This window comes from Sciurus carolinensis, chromosome 3 (genome assembly GCF_902686445.1).
Source record: "Sciurus carolinensis chromosome 3, mSciCar1.2, whole genome shotgun sequence".
NCBI classification, from domain to species: Eukaryota; Metazoa; Chordata; class Mammalia; order Rodentia; family Sciuridae; genus Sciurus; species Sciurus carolinensis.
In genome coordinates this window covers 5,710,322-5,728,922 of record NC_062215.1, presented here as the reverse complement: position 1 = coordinate 5,728,922, position 18,601 = coordinate 5,710,322, and the positions used below count along the sequence as shown (strand labels likewise).

Genomic DNA, 18,601 nt, shown 5'->3' with positions numbered 1-18,601 from the left:
ACTGTCACTGTCAAGGTACCATGCAATACAGGGCATAAACTTTTACCTGCACCACAGCTGAATAGCAGTAACATAAGAAACAAGATGTTTACAACACCCACCTACTGTAGCTCATCTGCCACAGGTTACTGCGTGAAAGCTTTAAAAGACTAACACTCCTCAAAATTATAACTATTCAAATAATCACTCAAGTAAATTGTTTTGTGAAGCAGTTTCAGAGAAAATTAATGCTTCCAAGGTTGTACCAAATACAATTTAGCATTGCATTTACAAAACTTGGAAAGGTCAGCTTAATAGACTATCCACAGAAAAGGAATTTTATATATAGTATATATGTACACTTTTTAGTTGTTGATGGACCTTTATTTATTTATATGTGGTACTGAGAATCAAACCTAGTGCCTCACACATGCTAGGCAAGTGCTCTACCACTGAGCCACAACCCCAGCTCCAGAAAAAGAATTTTACCTCATACATGACAATGTCTAGAAGGAAGAAATCTGAAGGAAGACACAATTTGTTAAAAAAACTTCCCCGTTTTTGAGTATGCCGGAAATTGAACCCAAGACATTAAGCACGCACTCTACCAACTCTACCACTGAGCTATCCCTTAGTCCCTGCACAAATGATTTTAATAGAGTAGATGTTGCTGTTCTCCCCAAGAAAATGAAATGGCAATATACTTAACACTGCTGCCTGATAAGAGCATCTCTAAACTGTTAGCACACATTTCTACAGCCCATTACACTCAGTGATTTTTTTTTTCCCCTGGTACTGGAGACTGAACTCAGGGTCTCGTTCATTTCCATTTTTTATTCTGAGGCAGGGTCTTGCAAAGTCTCCCAGGCTGGCCTAGAACTTGCAATCCTCCTGCCTCAGCCTCCCCAGTAGCTGGGATTACAGGAGTGCACCACAAAGGCATTCACTGAATTTTAATAAAGTATAGCTTTTTAAAAAGTATAACTTTAATAAAGTATCCCTTTAATTATTCAAGGGATGTGCACTATATCTGAAAATGTAGTACACTAAAATGTAGTACCCTATAAAAGATTTGTCTTTCTTCTATTTATTTCTCTTCCCCAAATTCACAAAAAATATATCACAACGGGTCAGTATACTTAAGAGTTTGCATAGTCTATCAAGAGGCAGGCTAACTGCCATTCATTTAAGTAATGACCCTGCCAATTTAGGAAAGCCTTTTAAAGAAGCCTGTTTTCTGATTTGTAAAATGGGTAATAGCTGCCTTTAAGATTCACTGAGCATTGGAGAATATATGCAAGGTGCTTTAGTCAGAGCCTGACATATAATAATCACTCAATACAAGATAAAAATAATATTTTAAAATACATAAAAGGAAATGCAGTGTGCTGGGGATACAGTTTAGTGGTAGAACATTTGCCTAGCTTGTGCAAGGCCCTATGTTTGATCCCCAGTACTACCAAAAACAACAAAAACAAAAAGAAATGTAAATTAACAGTGAGGTTTCTCTCACGTCCAAATCACCTTTTCTTGTACTGGGTCTTCAACTAGGGATGCTCTACCACTGAGCTACATCCCTAAACCTTTTTATTTTAAGAGAGTCTAAGCTAGCCTCAAACTTGTGATTCTCCTGCTCAGCCTCCCAGTCGCTGGGATTACAGGTGGGTGCCACCGGACCTAGTTATATATTTTAAAGATTTATAATATCCAGTCTTTGTATACTTTGGGTAAACATATTCTTTGCCCTATCAGATGTTACTCATTCAACACTGACAAGTTACTACTATCTGCCACATTCAGCTTGGTATATAAAACTATCAGAGTCCATACTCGAGCCAAGAATGAATTAGCTCAATCTTTTTGGAGAGTAAGTTGGTACTATTAACAATTTCAAAATACATACCCTTGATAAAGCAATTCTAATTCCCTGATTTATTTCACTAAAAGAGTGACACAAAACACAATGTGCAAAATACATACACTTAATCAATATTCATGAGTTTACTTAGGGAATATCTTTCTAAAGAGTGGGAAGGCATGTTATCAAGTTTAAAAAAAACTGCAGAAAAATTACAGTTTATCCCATTTCTGTAAAGCAAAATAATCTATCCTGTATATGCTTTAAAAAAGGTAGAAGCCTACCTAGGCGTGAGATCACAGACTACTTTTACTTTCTGCATGATACACCTCAGTGATATTTTTACACTAATGTATTACTTTTTTTTTATATTAGAGCTTTATTGTAACACACAGAAGTTGCGTTCATCCTGACAAACTCATACATGCATGGAAATTTATTTTTCAAGAACCCCCCCTTTTCTCTCCCCTCTCCCATTATCTTTCATGTATTTCTTTTGTAGTGAGAACACAAACCAAAAAGTTTACTGATGCTCTGCAGTTCGACCTGGATTAGCTATCACTTTACCACATGTAAACTGAGGGACAATGGAGAAATAACCTATATGTTCTAAGCCCTAGTATCCCTAAACTGGAAAACAGGGATGATACCAGCATGTACCTTATAAAGTCATTTTAGTAATTAAGAAATTAGGCTGTGGCCAGGTATGGTGGCGCACTCCTATAATCCCAGTGGTTCAAAGGCTGATCCAGCAATTTATGGAGGCCCTGTCTCAAAATAAAAAATAAAAAAAAAGAAGAAATAAAGCTTGGTGGTGGTGGGGGGGGAGAGCTGTGAAACCAAGAACTCTTACAGCAATAAATGACCAACTCCACCAACTGACAAATGACATCACCAATTCCACGTGATGTCAGTCACTCAATGGTGCTAGGCTTTCCTGAAGAAATAGAAAATTCAGCCATTCAAAATCATGACACAATCCGTAACTGGTGATGAGAGCAAGTTAATAAAAGTCTAAAGGTTAAAAGCGGGTGGGGGCTATAAATGGCTTAGCAGAGACTCTGGTAAAAGAGATGTTAACTAACACCATCAGTCCCTTTTCAAATATTGGTCAACATGTTGTAAGAATAAATCTAGAACTTCATGTATAACTAATTAGAACAAATTAATAAATTAAAAATATAATTAAAAAAAGACTAAATCTAGAACTTACATCTACATATGTAGACTCAGAAGGACTTTCTGGTAGGCAAATGAATGGCCTTATTAAGTATAACTTAGGAATGGTGAGTTAGCTCAGTGATATAACGCTTGTACATTCCCAAATTCAAAATTCTCAGCACACACATCAAAAAAAGGATAAACTTTAAGTCAATTCATATCACAGTCCTAACAGTAATCAAAAAATAAACATAGGGGCTGGAGTTGTAGCTCAATTGTAGACCACACAAAAATAAATAAAACAAAGGTTCATCGACAACAAAAAATATTAAAAAAAAAAAAATTAAACATCTGGATCTAATTACACAACCAGAGATAAAGGTGTATGACTGTAGTCTTAGCTGCTTAGGAGACTAAGAAAGAGGACCAAAAGTTCAAGGCCAGCCTAGGCAACTTGGCAAGACCCTGACTTAAAAAACAATATAAAAAGGTCAAGGGTGTAGCTCAGTGGAAAGCACCCCTGAGTTCAATTCCCAGTATGGTGTAGAACAACAACTAATCACACCAATAGTCAATTATATTAGGTTATTCTAAATATTTACTTATATATAATATAAGTATACAGAAAATGTCATTTTAAGTAACGTTCCACACCAATTTGTTTATTTTTGTGGCACTAGGGCTTGAACTCTAGACCTCCTGCATGCTAGGCAAGCATTCTACCACTGATTTACACCTCCAGCCCCCAGATCTTATTGTTTTATGACTACATTCTATAAGTATTGGTTCTTGGACCTTCTGCACTGAAATCATTCCATTTAGAGACTGATTCACTATGAGGTGCTTGCTGGAGTTCAGCTGAAACCTAATTTTAAAAAGATCCCCAGGTAGCCAGCCACAATGGTTCACACCTATAATCCCAGCAACTTGGGAAGCTGAGGCAAGAGGATCACAAGGGCTCAGGATACAGCACCCCTGGGTCCAAGCCCCAGTACCTCAGAAAAAAGGGGGGAAAAAAAAAATCAGGGCTGGGGTTGTGGCTCAGTGGTAGAGCGCTCTCGTAGCATGTGTGAAGCACTGGGTCCAATTCTCAGCACCACAAATAAATGAATAAAATAAAGTTCTATCAACATCTAAATATATATATGTATGCGTGTGTGTGTGTGTGTGTGTGTGTGTATAAATCCCCAGGTAATTCTTAAGCATAGAATTCCTTTTTTTTGCTTTTTCAGTGTTGGACACCAAACCCAGGGCCTTACATAGGCAAGTAATCTACCACTGAGCTCTTTTTCTTTTTTCAGGGCTAGGGACTGAACCCAGGGCCTTGTGTTTGCAAGGCAAGCACTCTACCAACTGAGCTATATACCCAGCCATGCTTTTTCTTTTAAGACAGGATCTCTGTAAATTGTCCAGGCTGGCCTTAACTATGCAATTCTCCTGCCTCAGCCTCTTGAGTAGCTAGGATAACAGATGTGCACCACCACACCTGGTTTATGCATGTAAATTTTAAGAATCACTGCTATACTATAAAGGTAATTTATAAACAATGTTTAAAATTTGCATTCCAGAAAATGCACTCTAATATCTTTGAATAGAATTTTAAAAATAATGCATATTCACTTGGCACAACTGGGAAAAAAGCCAACTTTGTCAAATTAAAAAAAAAAAAAAAAAAGGGATTCCAGTGGTCATTCAGTAATGGTGAGTGTGCCTCCGAATTAAGCAATTAACTAATAAGCTTTCTCAGGAAAGCATGGGGGCTTTCTACCCTGTATTACTTAATTTCTTCCAACTCTATTGCTCTTCTGCTTTATGTAAAAATTACGACTACTGTTAAACACATGGAACATAACAGGAATTACTGAGAAATTTTTCTAAGTACCATTAACAAGCAGTACTTAAAACCCAGCAATTCTCTCAAATCCAAATAACCAACTGAAAAAGTAAACTACCCCAAGTATTTAATTACTTGCATTTGTGTCCAAAAAAGCTGATTATAAGAATTTTTTAAAAATCTCAGGATTAGGAAAATTTCAAACACAAGAAGGGGCAAATAAGGTACTTCTGTCAAAAACAAATGTGGGCCAGATGCAGTGGCACATGCCTATAATTTCAGCAAAACGGAGGCTGAGATAGGAGGCCAGCCTCAAAATTAGTGAGACCCTGTCTCAAAATAAAAATAAACAAGGACTGGGGGCTGGGAGTGTGGTGGTAATCCCAGCAGCTCAGGAGGCTGAGGCAAAAGAATGGAGAGTTCAAAGCCAGCCTCAGCAATGGCGAGGCACTAAGCAACTCAGTGAGATCCTGTCTCTAAATAAAATACAAAATAGGGCTGAGAATGTGGCTCAGTAGTCCAATGCCCCTGAGTTCAATCCCCAGTACCACCTCCACCCCACCAAAAAAAAAAAAAGGACTGGGATGTAGCTCAGCAGCAAAGTGTCCCTGGGTTCAACTCCTCAACAAACAAGGACAGAACAGCAGGGACTGAGGTGTAGATCAGTGATTCCTATCACTGGGTTGGATCTCAAAACCAAACAAACAAAAGTCAATTATAACATGTTGAGAAAGATCCTGAAGTTAAAAAGGAAAAACCTGATAAAGAATAAATTTGTACTATTACAAGGAGCAGTGTTTAACTAAATCATCAGAGAAGTACCCGTTCCCTTAAAATTTTCAGATTCTTTATTTGATTTTAATATACGTCTATAATTGATTTTCATTTTTAAATATTAACTACCTCTGCTAAAAGTCAAAAGGAAATCCTAAAAGCTCCAAACTGACCCAATCTTCCTTACTAATACAAAAAAGACAGAAAGAAAGTGTAAGTAGGTACAGAAGCACGTTCTTAATGTGAAGGAAAGAAAACACTAAAACACAAATAAGCAAACTACACCTGTGCCGAGGTAGCAGTACTGACTGATTACAGATGAATTTAATCCCAGTTCCCAAGGAGGAAATTTAAGTCTGGCATGGCTCTCTAGCAACCCTTCTGGCTGGCTGAAAGAACACAGCGGACGCTTAAAAAGTAAAGGAATGAAAGCAGGATGGAGGGTATCTCCCCAAGAAAGCAAGCGGAATCTTGAAATGAGGGAGAAAACGAACAGCGCCAAAAGGTCAGAAATTTCGAAAAATTACGTCTAAGAGGGGAGAGCAAGGAGGAAGGGGAAGTAGATTAGAAAAAAGGGGGGGGGGGGGAGGGGGAAAATGACTAGCGTTACAAAATCAAGTATTTCGTGTCCCAGTGGGAAGGGGACAGAGGGAAGGCAATAACGGAAGAAGTACAACCTCAAAGAGGGGTAAGAAAGCCAAAATAGACTAAAGTGAGTTTCTCTCGTGTACCCTTTTCCGAGTGTCAACAGTACCAAAAGACAGACCTCAACTGCACTTCAGCTCCTGTGCAAATTGCACTTCTATAGCATCTGAAGCCAACCTAGAACACTCTCCGAACAAGCCTTAACTCTTCTGGCTTACGATCGTGTACGTTTAAGGACAGCCTTGGAAATGGGTATTCCCAAAGCCTTCTCGCGCCGAAATCTTTCCTCCGAGCATTCCAACCTGCTGCTCTTTATTTTCCTTGACAAAGATTTTTCAAGTCGTTTAAAAAGAAAAGCGCCAGCATCGAAGGCATCCCCATGGGCTCCGTACAGCAAACGTTCTAACTCACGGTGGATTTCCGCACAAAATTCAGCCCAAAGAAGCCAAGAGACGGTGACGTGTTGCGGTGCAGGTCGAGGGAGGATCAATCAGCACGTCTGCAGCCTGCACCGAATCCCCCGCCTCCCGGGCTAAGTCAGCCTGACTCAGAACCAGCACCCTCGCCTCTCGGCTGCTCCCGGGTTCCTTCTGCGCAAACCCCGGCGACCCGGGCAAGAGCCTTCCTTGGGAAACCCCGGCCTCTTCCCCGCCGTCCGAGGCTCTGCCCAAAGCCCAGATCCGGAGGGGACCGTCCCCAGGAAGGAAGCGCCCCCAGAGGGGAAACGTGGGGTCCGGAGCGCGGCGATTCCGCTCCTCGTCCCGAGCCCCAGCGGCCCTTGGCAGGCTGGGCCCGGTCCGCCCGCTGCCGAGCGGAGAGGAAGAGGCAGCCAGCCGCGCTCCCCGCCGCCACCCTCACTCACCGTGGCGCAGCTGCTCGCTCCGCGCCGGGCCCGCTCCTCCGCAGCGCTGCGCGCGGCCGCCGACCCCGCTGCCTCTCTCCGAGCGCAGCGCCAGCTCCCGCCGCCGTCACCACCTCAGCCTCGGTCGCCGCCGCCGCCGCCCGGTCCCCGAAGCAGCAGAGCCGCCTCGCTTCCGCTCTTCATCCGGGTCCCGCGAGAACTTCCTCACGCGGCCCCGCCCCTCCCCGCCCCCGCGAGACTTGCCCCAACGGAAAAGGCCAGAGCGCAAGCGCTCCTCCTCGGCCAGGCCCCCGTTGGTAGACTCGCAGCGTGCCTGTGCGCATGCGCCGGGCCGCCCCGCAGCGGGCGGCCCCGCCCCAGGTCGCTGTAACTCTGTCTGTGCCACTGCAGGTGAACGCCGCTTTGCGCTGAAGGAATAACTCTTTCCACGCTCTGATTATTTTCCCTTCCCTTTCTACCAAACCTAGGCAATGAGAGCGGAAGGAAGAGAGATCTCCTAGCATGGCACACTCCAAATAGAGGACTAGGTCTTTAATTGTTTGGGAATCCGGTTCATACGAACTGCAGTGTTAGTGGATTTGTTCTGTGCGCGTGTGTGTGTGGCGCGCGCGATAGAAATTGAGCCCGGGGGTGCCCTACCACTGAGCTACATTCCAGCCCCTTTTTAAAATTTTATTTGGGGGCAGGGCCTCGAATAGTTGTTGAGGCTGGCCTCGAACTTTCTATCTTCCCGACTCAGCTTCCTGAGTAGCTGGGATCCCCGGTGTGTGCACACCCCTGCGCTCGGTTGGATGTGTTCTTTCACTGACATAACCATGCACTTAATGTATGTCAGCACTTTGCTGAGTATAGAAGATAAAACGAGAAATAGAAATAGTGACCCTTAAGCAATTTACACCATAGAGAAGTAGCAGAAAAAGTAAACAATGTCATAGGAAGTTAAAAAGATGGGCAGGGTCTCTCGTCTGCTCTCGGCGGAAAAGCCTTCACAGAAAAGGTGATGTGGAGCTGAGTCTTGGAGGATGAGTAGGAGTTGGACAGACAGAGGAGTCGAAATAAGATCTTACCAGGCGAAAACAATGGCACATAAGTGCAAAGGAACGGGGGCATAAGAAATTCGTGTTTTGTGCAATGTTAAGTAGTTTAATTCCTGTGTAGTGTTCAATTCCAATGTTAAGTAGTTCAAGCCTCTGAGTACGGAGGAGTGGCAGAGCGTGATGCTTAGAGAAGTAACTTATTTTTCATTCCAAAAGTCTTTCCAATTAAAGGAGAGAACAAAACACATCTAATGTTAATGTGCTCTGGAAGCCAACAAAATAGCACTGAGATGAGAATAACCAAAAATCTGATCTATGTAAACAACAAGCTCATTGAAGTAAGGAAAACGGGGACTGGGATAATGGCTCAGTGGTAGAGTACTTGCCTAGCATGTGTGAGGCACTGGGTTTGATTCTCAGAACCACATATAAATAAATCAATAAAATAAAGGTCCATCAACAACTAAAAAATAAAAATTTAAAAAAGAAATAAGGAAAATGTATTGTTCTTACACCAAGTATTTGAGATGCTCTACAGGGTAAAAGCTGTACTAGACAAAGTCTCTGCTTTCAGAGTTTGTAATCTAGAGTTGCTCATTCTGGAAGAAAAGAAGTTGGCCCTAAGTGCCACTGAACTACATACATGTAGGACTAATGGTGAAGGAGGGAACCATTACTTGGTACTGAGGTAGTAAGGAAGAACATGGTTTGAAAAGCAGAGATGGAAGTGTTGGAATCTGCCATTATTTCAGATTGGGTGGAGCCCAGATTTGGGGGAGGAGTAATGAGAGACACAGCCAGGATGCACAGCAGGTTTCATTGTCAAGTAATGTGCCACCTGGGACGTTTTTAAGCTGATGTTTGATACTAGTTGAAAAACTAGAGGATCATCTATGTACCACCCAAAGTGTACTAACATCATAGTTCCTCCACAGGGAAGATAGTATCCTACATTTTACAGACGCAGACCAAGATTTAGAGAGGTTAGTTATTTACCCAAGGAAACCAAAATAAACTAGATCCAAGATTTGAACCCAGGCTTGTCTTGTTTTAAAATCATTTTGTTCTAGAATAGTGGCCAGGGGCAGCGGGGGAAGGAGTATCAAGGAAGGACATGCAGAGCTGGGGATATAGCTCAGTCGTTAGAGTACTTGCCCAGTAAGCACAAGGCCCTGGGTTCCTGGGTTCAATCCCCAGTACCGCAAAAAAAAAAAAAAAAAAAAAAGGAAGGACATGCAGAGAGTCCAGTTGCAGTTCCTTGTTTTGACTGGGCTTAGGTATTGGGGAAAACAACACAGAAACTCTTCACTCAAGAGAACTAGCTTGGGAACCCAGAGAATAATGTAGAATACTTAACCATTGATACCATTGACCTGGGGCTGGGGTTGTAGCTCAGTGGTAGAGCGCTTGCCTAGCATGTGTGAGGCACTGGGTTTGAGTCTCAGTACCACATATAAACAAAATTAAGGTTCATCAACAACTGGGGAAGAAGAAAAAAAAAAAAATATATATATATAGAGAGAGAGAGAGACCATTGACCTCTCAGAAATTCCAATCATCTTTTTCCTGGTCAGATCTTGTCCATAAAGGTCTAGAAAACACCCTAATAAAAGGGGCCCATTGTGATTGTGTTCAGCCATTGGCATCCAGATTCCATGTATTGATTTTGGGGGGCAGGGATCATGAAGTCACTGTGGATTCACAGGTGAGGGAGCTTCACTGTGCAGACCCAGAGTCCACATACTTGCAGAACTCAAGTTGTGTTTATGTACTTATTTAAAATAGAAGAATCATGGCTCTCATTTTCACTTAAGCACTAGCTCCTCTTTTGTACAGCCAAATATTTGCAATTATGTTCTATGTTGCACATTCTGCTGCCAAATAATGAAACAACACGGAGAGAGAGGGTAGCAGAAAAAGAGCAATAGCAGAGTGGAGGGGGAGGGGCCACAGGAACAGGAAGGGGTCATGTGAGGAGTTGATGATGACCCAGTTTGGGAAATGTAAACTTCAACACTTCAGGGCACATACAGGTGGAAATATCTAGTATGCTGTTGAAAAGCTCAATGCATTCCTTCATTCTCTCCACCAACATCTACTGAGCATCTGTTCTGCAGCTCACCAAATAGCCCTTCCCAGGGTTTGCAGCTGAAAGCAGAAGTCACACCTCTGAGAATATGATGGGTGGTACTGGTTTGGGGAGCACACAGCAAGAGCACTCCTCTTCCAGGATAAAGAAGAAAGAGGAAGTGAGTTTTAGCCTGAGACCATGGTTAGCCTGAGAAGAAGGGAGTGTTCCAGGAGAAAGAAGAATGTGGCACGTGAGTGAAACAGTTAGAGAAGCTCATGGGACTTGATTTTAAGGGATACTAAAGCAGGGTTGGGCCACAGTTAGATTTTCATCTTCAAAATATTTTATCACTGTGACTGCAAAGTGGAAAATTGATTGGAACTACGATATTTATCCCCTACAAGATAATGTGTCAAGTCCATTGTAAGGCCCTTAAAGATCAGCCTCTGCCTGCCAGCTTTACCCTCTCAGTCCCCAACTGACACAAACTCCACCAATACTAAACCACTTGTGGTTTCCGGAAGGTGCCATTATCTTTTGAATGTCCCTATCTTGCACATACAATTTCCTCTCAGTTGGCCTTCTCCCCTATATTTAAGTCTTCATATTAGTATTAGGACTTCTTCAAAATTTCTGTTATACCTCTGATCACACGGCATCTTCATTTGCTTTTTCCCCCAGTGGTCCACCCCCATGCTGATGGTCTGCAAGCTTTGGGACACACATGACTATGTCTATTCACATTTGTTCTCAGGACCCATCAGAGCATGAAGCGAATAAATGTATGAATAAATAACGGAGGCTGACTAGAGATAAAAATGTGAATACTTTTCCATGCAGTGGTGGTATTTGAAGCTAAGGAAGTAGGAGGAGATCTCAAAAAAGAATAGATGCCTAAGAGATGAGGGAAAAAGAAGTATGTGCTTCCCTTTGGAATATGGCCTTGATAAGATAGACTCAGTATATCTGTAAAAACATATGCATATGGACCAGATTTGGAAGAGAATGTTTAAAAGTAGCAATATTTGTGTTGAAATGGTGCAATTGTGGGTGAATAAGTAGAAGTCACGCCCTGGTATGAAAACCTGTTATAACTGTAGCGAAACTTGCTAATTACAAACTGGCCACATGGGTCATCTCAGAATGCAAAATAATCACCAAAAAGGTCTCTCTTTCCCCTCGAGGTTTGCGGTCATTTTTAGTCATCTGAAAGGGTTTCTGGCTTTGTTTTGTGTGAGTTATGGTGCTGACACCTGCAGGTTAGATCCGGGAATTGCCCTAGAATTTACTGAGCCTCGCAGACCCAAGATCATCTTAGGCACATCCTTTGAGATGCCCACATTTCCTGAATTCTCTTTAGTGGGAAGGAACCAGACAGCCAGTGACAGCCTTAACTTGGTCACTTGAAATTCTTCTCCATTGACTACTTGATCTTGGGAGCTCATCTGGAATTTCCTTTGCTTATGTTGTAAACCAAGGCTACATCCTCCTGTCAGGATTGAGGGTTGTTGCCGATGCAGAACCAAGCAATGAGCCCCAAGTACTGTGATTCCCACCCCCCCCTCCAGCATCCTGACCCCATTCCTATTCCTGACCAGGTAGACACCACCATTTCTGGGGGTTGCTCCAGCCTGCTAAAGCATTGTCTTGGCCCTTTTAAAGCATTTATTACATTGCAGTCATAGTGGACTTTATGAAACACAAATAAAATCAGGGGGTCACAGATAGGGTAGAGGGTCATCAGCATGCCCCTCAACTCTTAGTCATCTCCTTTTGAATTCTTTGTCATTACTCTGTGTGTGTTAGTGGGGTTCTTTTTTTTTTTTTTTTTTTTTTTTTTTTTTTTTTTTTTGTCCTTTTTGGAACTGGGGGTTGAACCCAGGGCTTTGCGAATGCAAGGCAGACGCTTTGCCACTGAGCTACATCCCAGCCCTCTGTGTGTGTTGGGACAGGGGCAGGTACTGGAGACAGACCCCAGGGCCTTGCCCATGCTAGGAAAGAACTCTATCACTGAGCTACACCCTGAGCCCATTTTAAAATTTTATATTGAGACAAGTTCTCCCTTAGGGGCTGAGGTTGGTTTTGAACTTGAGATCCTCCTGCTGTGGCCTCCCAAATAGCTGGGATCGTAGGTGTGCAACCATGGCTGGTTGTCCCTACTCTCTTGAACTGTTCATATTTTTCTGAAAAACCACAATTCTCTTACCTCCCAGGTTGTGTACATAGTACTCCTTTGGCTTGACTGCTTCCTTTGGCTTGAATGCTGCCTTCCCCATCTTCATTGGGCTCTTGTCTGCCCTTCAACACCCAATGCCATTGCTACCTCTTCTGGGAAGCCTCCCCAGCTGATCTGCTCAGTCTAGTATGTTCTCAGGACCTTCTTAGGCACACCCCATCTTTGCTCTTTTTCTATATTTTTATATGTTGGTGTTACAGGCTGAATTATGGCCCTGGTATTCATATGCTGATACCCTAACCTCCCATACCTCAGAATGTGGCTATATTTGAAGATAGGGCCTTTTGAGAGGTAATTAAATTCAAATGAGGCTGTTGGATTAATTCAATCTGACTGGTGCCCTTGTAAAGGAAGAGATGTAGACACAGGAAGGCATCAGGAATGTACACACATTCGAAGGCAGCAAACCAAAGAGACAGGTCTCAGGAGAAACCAAACCTGTCAATGCCTTCATCTTGAACTTCCAGCCTCTAGAACTGTGAGAAAGCAAGTTTCTGTTGTTAAAGCCACATGGACTGTGAATTTTTTGTTATGGCAGTCCTAGCAAACAAAGTCCACTCAATTGTCCTTCTACCCTTTAGAATGAGTCTCTCAAAGCGGGGGCCATGTCTTGTGCTTCTTGGCTGTCCCAATCCATCCAACAGAATGCCTGGCAAGCATGCACCCCAATAATAACCAAACTGGATGACTTAAAATGTGGAAGGAAGTTAGATGGAACATTAAATAAAGGTTATAGTAAAGAAAGGGAGAGAGTTAAAAAAAAAAGATGAAAAGAAGAATGGAGGCGGGGGAAGAAGAAAAGGAAGAAAGAAGACATGTTATGGTTCTTTGAAGGTTCTTTTCTCAGTCATCACTAAAATACATTAATATCAAAGTTTCCTATCTTTCCCTAAAATACTCGTCAAATGTTCAGTTTTTCTTATAAAATATCGTTTTCTTATAAAATGACAGTTATAATGAAGAATCCAGTTATAAATTTTGTTATTTCTTTCTTATTTCTCTCTTCTATTTGACCATTCCCAAAGTCAGATTTATCCTTACATGTTGATGGACGTTTATTTTATTCATTTATGTATATGCAATGCTGAGAATTGAACCCAGTGCCTCACACATGCTAAGCTAGCACTCTACCACTGAGCCGCAACCCCAACCCTATCATTTATTTTTATTATTTACTCAGCTAGATTTTATTGAGCATCAATTCTATTTGCTAGGTTTGGAACTAGGGGACAATGTGTACAGTACTGCGGCTCAGTAAAAATTAAATAATTTTTAGTTCCAAACCTTGCACACATTAATGCTCAATGCTCTTTATCTTAGGAATAAGGCAAGAAACAATTGTTAATGCTCAATGAAAGTTTTGATACATTTGTGTACAATGTATCAAAATGCACTCTGTCTTGTATAACCAATTAGAATGAAAAAAATTTGTTTGTATCTATCTAGGATGTTAGATATTTTGTATCTATGAATGAGATACAAAAAAGATTTTGAATCTATCTACAATAGATACAAATAGCTATAATGGGAAATTTTGTATCTATCTACAATGGTAACAGATGATTTTTTAACAAGCCAGTGTTAAACCAACAGTAAACTAACTGTGGTGATAAAACCAGACCTTCTAATAGTGTGATCATCATGACAAGGTTCTAGAAGCACTGAGACTCAGTTTAAAGGAGTCTAGGAGACAGATAGGCTGAGGTCGGGAGTCCAAGAAGACTTATGGAGGAGGTGGTACCTGAGCTGCCTAGAAGAACAGCTAGCATTTCAATAGAAACGGCCAGGTGGAAGCCCCTCTAGACCAAAGCTTTTAAGATGGGGAAAAGGGTCAACATTTCTCAAATGCAGCAGATCTCAAATTTTAAAATACAAGAGAGTCACCTGGGAACTGTTTACAATGCAAGTTCTAGGATTCCAGAAATTCAACTCATTAGGCCTGAGAGGGACCCAGAAATATGAATTTTAAATAGGCAGTTTCAGGTAATTCTTAGGCTGGGCATCTTTGGAGCAGTCTTTGGGAGGGAATGATTCAGAATTATTGACTCTTGGGGATTCCAGGATCCTCCCAGTATGTCCGCTCCTTTACAGGAAGCAGAATGTTAATTGCCATGGGTAGGAGAGAACTTGGGGGCTTGATCCTCAAGTGCTCTCCCCTGGGACTTCATGCTGCCTGTGACTGGGAAATGCCAGGAAAATGCTTGGTGTGGTCTGGCTCTGGGTGAGTGGTGCTTCTCAGTGCCCAAGTGTAAATGAATTTTACAAAATAAAAGCCCAGATAAGGGGCTGAGGTTGTGGCTCAGTGTTACAGCAGCTTGCCTGGCATGTGTAAGGCCCTGGGTTCAATTCTCATTACCACATATAAATAAATAAACATATATATGGATACATACATACATACATACATACATAAATCATCCATTGACAACTAAAAATAAAAAGGCCAGATAAGCAAATGGACTTTGTTCCTGACATCTTTCTATAATAATGTCAGGGTCAAGTTCAGAGGAGGCTGGCCCTTCTCCATTCTTTTTGTTTCAGTTCCCACATCTGTTTCACATTCTGTTCATTAAGGAAATGGAGTCAATTCCATTTTGGCCATGCACTAAAATGCAAGTGACACATCCCAGAGATGTAAATTTCCCATGTTCCTAGGCTTATGAGAAAGGAGCATCAGCAACTTAATACTAGGACGTTTCTACAAAGGTGGTTTTGTTATATTTTTGTCTAAAAATATCAACAAATATAGTATATCATCAAGGTATAACTTCTGATGATTTGATATATGTATATGGGGAGATAGCTCAACTGGTAGAGTGTTTGCCTCACAAGTACAATGCCCTGAGTTCGATCCCCAGAATCCCCCCCCAAAAAAATGATTATCACAAATTAACACACCTATCACCACCCATGTTGTACATTAGATCCCCAAAATTTATTCTTTATATTTTTCCCTCCCTCCCTTTCTCTCTCTCTCTCTCTCTCTCTCTCTCTCTCTCTCTCTCTCTCTCTCTCTTTCCCTCCCTCTTTTATTTGGTACTGGGGATTAGACCCAGGGCCTAGCACATTAGGCACCTTTAATCCCAGCATGCATCACTAAACTTAACATAAATAAGTAAATAAATAGTTTAAAAATTCAGATGAGAAATGATAAGAAAATAAGGAACAATCTCATATGTATAATATTTTTAAAAAATTTTGGGGGGTTGCCAGGGGATTGAACTTAGGGGCACTCAGCCACTGAGCCACATCCCGAGTCTTATTTTGTGTTTTATTTAGGGACAGAGTCTCACTGAATTGCTGAGCACCTCACCTTTGCTGAGACTGGCTTTGAACTTGAGATCCTCCTGTCTCAGTCTCCAGAGCTGCTGGGACTACAGGTGTGTGCCACTGTGCCCAGCTAAAAAAAATTTTTAATGAATAAACACTTGCTGGGCACAGTAGCACATGCCTATAATCTCAACTGCTCAGGAAGCAAAGGAAGGAGGCTCATAAATTTGAGGCCAGCCTCAGCAATTTAGCAAGACTCTGTCTCAAAAATAAAAAAAAAAAAAAAAAACAGGGCTGTGAGTGTAGCTCAATGTAGAGCATCTCTGGGTTCAATCCCAGAAGTGCTAAATGAATAAATAAATAGAATAAAATAGAATAGCTAATGGGTGTCACACTAATTTGGGGCCATAAAAAGTCTAACAGTGACTGGGGATGTGGCCCGGTAGTAGAGCATTTGCCTAGCATGTGTGAGGCCCTGGGTTTGCTTCTCAGCACCCCATGAAAAGAAATGAATAAAATCAAGGTCCATCAACATCTAAAAAAAAAGTCTAACATCTTTAGACACATTATTTTCTTTAGTGTTCACAGCAAGCACATGTGGTAGATGAAATCGTGACCTGTGCCCCTTTCTGTGTTCACTTTTTGGTGTGTTGCTGCACTGGAAATGGAAACCATGTTCTTGTGCATGTTAGGAAAGCGTTCTGTCTCTGAACCACATCCCTGGCTGACTTATGCCCATTTTATGGGTGGGAGATTAAATATTTCCAGAAGGAAGTGGCCCTTAACTCTGTGCAGTGTTACTAAAGAGGATGCATAAGATGAGAACTGAGATTCGACCACTTATTTTGGCAAGATGGAGATTACTGGTGTTGACAGTCCAGCCTAGTGACCTGAAATATGACAGTCTGGGTCAAAGAGCACTTGGGAGGAAGACACAGTGAGGGGAAGGGAAGTGGGAGCCAGAAGGATGGGCAACTCGTGTTTTTTTTTTTTTTTTTTTTTTTTAAACGGTGCTGGGGATTGAACCCAGTGCCTTGTGCTTGTGAGGCAAATGCTCTACCAACTGAGCTATATCCCCAGCCCCTGGCAACTCATTTTTAACAGAATTCTGCTACAAAACAGAGCAAAACAGAGTGCTTGCTCTCTCAGATTTGGAGGGGCAAGGAAGGGATTTTAAATATGATCTCTATTGCAGCATGTTTTGTATGCTGAAGGGGATTTTTTTTAGAAGAGAGGGGAAACTTGGATACAGAAGAGAGAAGAGGAAATTGAGGAGCAAAGTTCTTGAACTTCACCCATTTTCATGGACTGAAGAAGCATATTATGAGAACAGATATAGATCACTGGGTGGCAGTGGTGTTGGGAAGATGAGATCTCTCTATTGGGATAATTTCTTTTTTCTCAATTTAATGAGAAAGAGGAATACCTGGAAGAGATAGGGCGAACCCAGCAGGAGATTTCAGGAAACTATTCTTCTGGACTCTAGGGATCAATAGATTCAGGAAACATCACAGGTAGTGCAAAGGTCCCACTCAAACTTAAAGTGATCAACTTAAAAGAGACTACTCAGTCTAGTTGAGTGTTTGTTTGTTTGTTTTTGTGATGCTGGGGATTGAACCCAGGGTCTGGCACATGCTAGGCAAGTGCCCTACCACTGAGCTACAGCCCCACTCCACAGCTGTGTTTTATGTGTGTGTGTGTGTGTGTGTGTGTGTGTGTGTGTGTTTTAAGTTGTAGATGGATATAATACCTTTATTTTATTTATTCATTTTTATGTGGTACTGAGAATCAACTCAGTACCTGATACATGCCAGGCAAGCACTTTACCACTGAACCACAACCCCAGCCTCCACAGCTGTGTTTTTGACCAAATTCAGCCACCTTGTTGCAGACACAGGCAGGTATAGTCTGTTTTAACTAGGAACGGGCCAAGGGTGTCAAGGATACATGTGGGCAGTGGATATGGTGCTAGAACATACAATCCAAACCAGGTTACAGAAAGAAGGAGAGAAAGGGAGGAATAGTGTTTTAGTGGATATAGAATTTCAATTTGAGATGATGAAAAGTTCTGAATGGAATCATCTGGGTGTGGTGGTGCACAACTGTAGTCCCAGTTACTTTGAAAGCTATAACAGGAGGATCACTTGAGCCTGGGAATTCAGGGCCAACCTGTGCAACATAATGAGACCCTGTATCTTTCAAAAAAAAAAAAAAAAAAAAAAAAAAAGCCAGGTGCAGTGGTGCATACCTGTAATCCCAGCAGCTCAGGAGGCTAAGGCAGGAGGATGGTGAGTTCAAAGCAAGACTCAGCAACTTAGCTATGCCCTAAGCAACTCAGGGAGACCCTGTCTCTATATAAAACAAACAAACAAAACAAAAACAAAAAAAAAAAAAAACAAAAAAAAAAAAAAAGGACTCGGGATGTGGCTCAGCAGTTAAGTGCCCTTGGGTCAATCCTTGGTACAATAAATAAATAAATAAATAAATATCACCTTTTAGATGTTCATGTCTCATTTTCCCCTTTGTTAACATTCATACATCCAATCCTATAGTTATTAAAATCTAATCAGGCTATATCTTTTAGTTGTTGTCTCTTAAGCATCTTCATGTTCATTTCTCATCCACTGATCTCAAACAAGCAGTCGACAACTTATAATCATCATTATTCCTTTTCTTTCTTTTTGTAAAAAAATGTTATTCTGCACGCACACGTGTGTGTGTGTTGGGAATGAACCCAGGACCTCCAGCATACTAATATGCACTCTATCTTTGCCAATAAGCTACACACTCAGGTTCATCATTTCTTTCTTTTGTTTATTTATTTTTTTGGAGGGGTACTGGGACTTGAACCCAGCAGTGCTTAACTACTGAGAC

At 41.6% G+C, this 18,601-nt stretch overlaps 1 protein-coding gene across 1 annotated transcript in view; it reads right to left on the bottom strand.

Moving 5' to 3' along the window:
• Positions 1-7,311, bottom strand: part of Grb2 (growth factor receptor bound protein 2) — a 67,840-nt gene extending 60,529 nt beyond the window's left edge. The window contains exon 1 of the mRNA XM_047545511.1: positions 7,114-7,311. The gene's annotated coding sequence lies outside the window, so the exon portion shown is untranslated. The remainder of the gene's footprint in view (positions 1-7,113) is intronic.
• Positions 7,312-18,601: the final 11,290 nt, after the last annotated feature.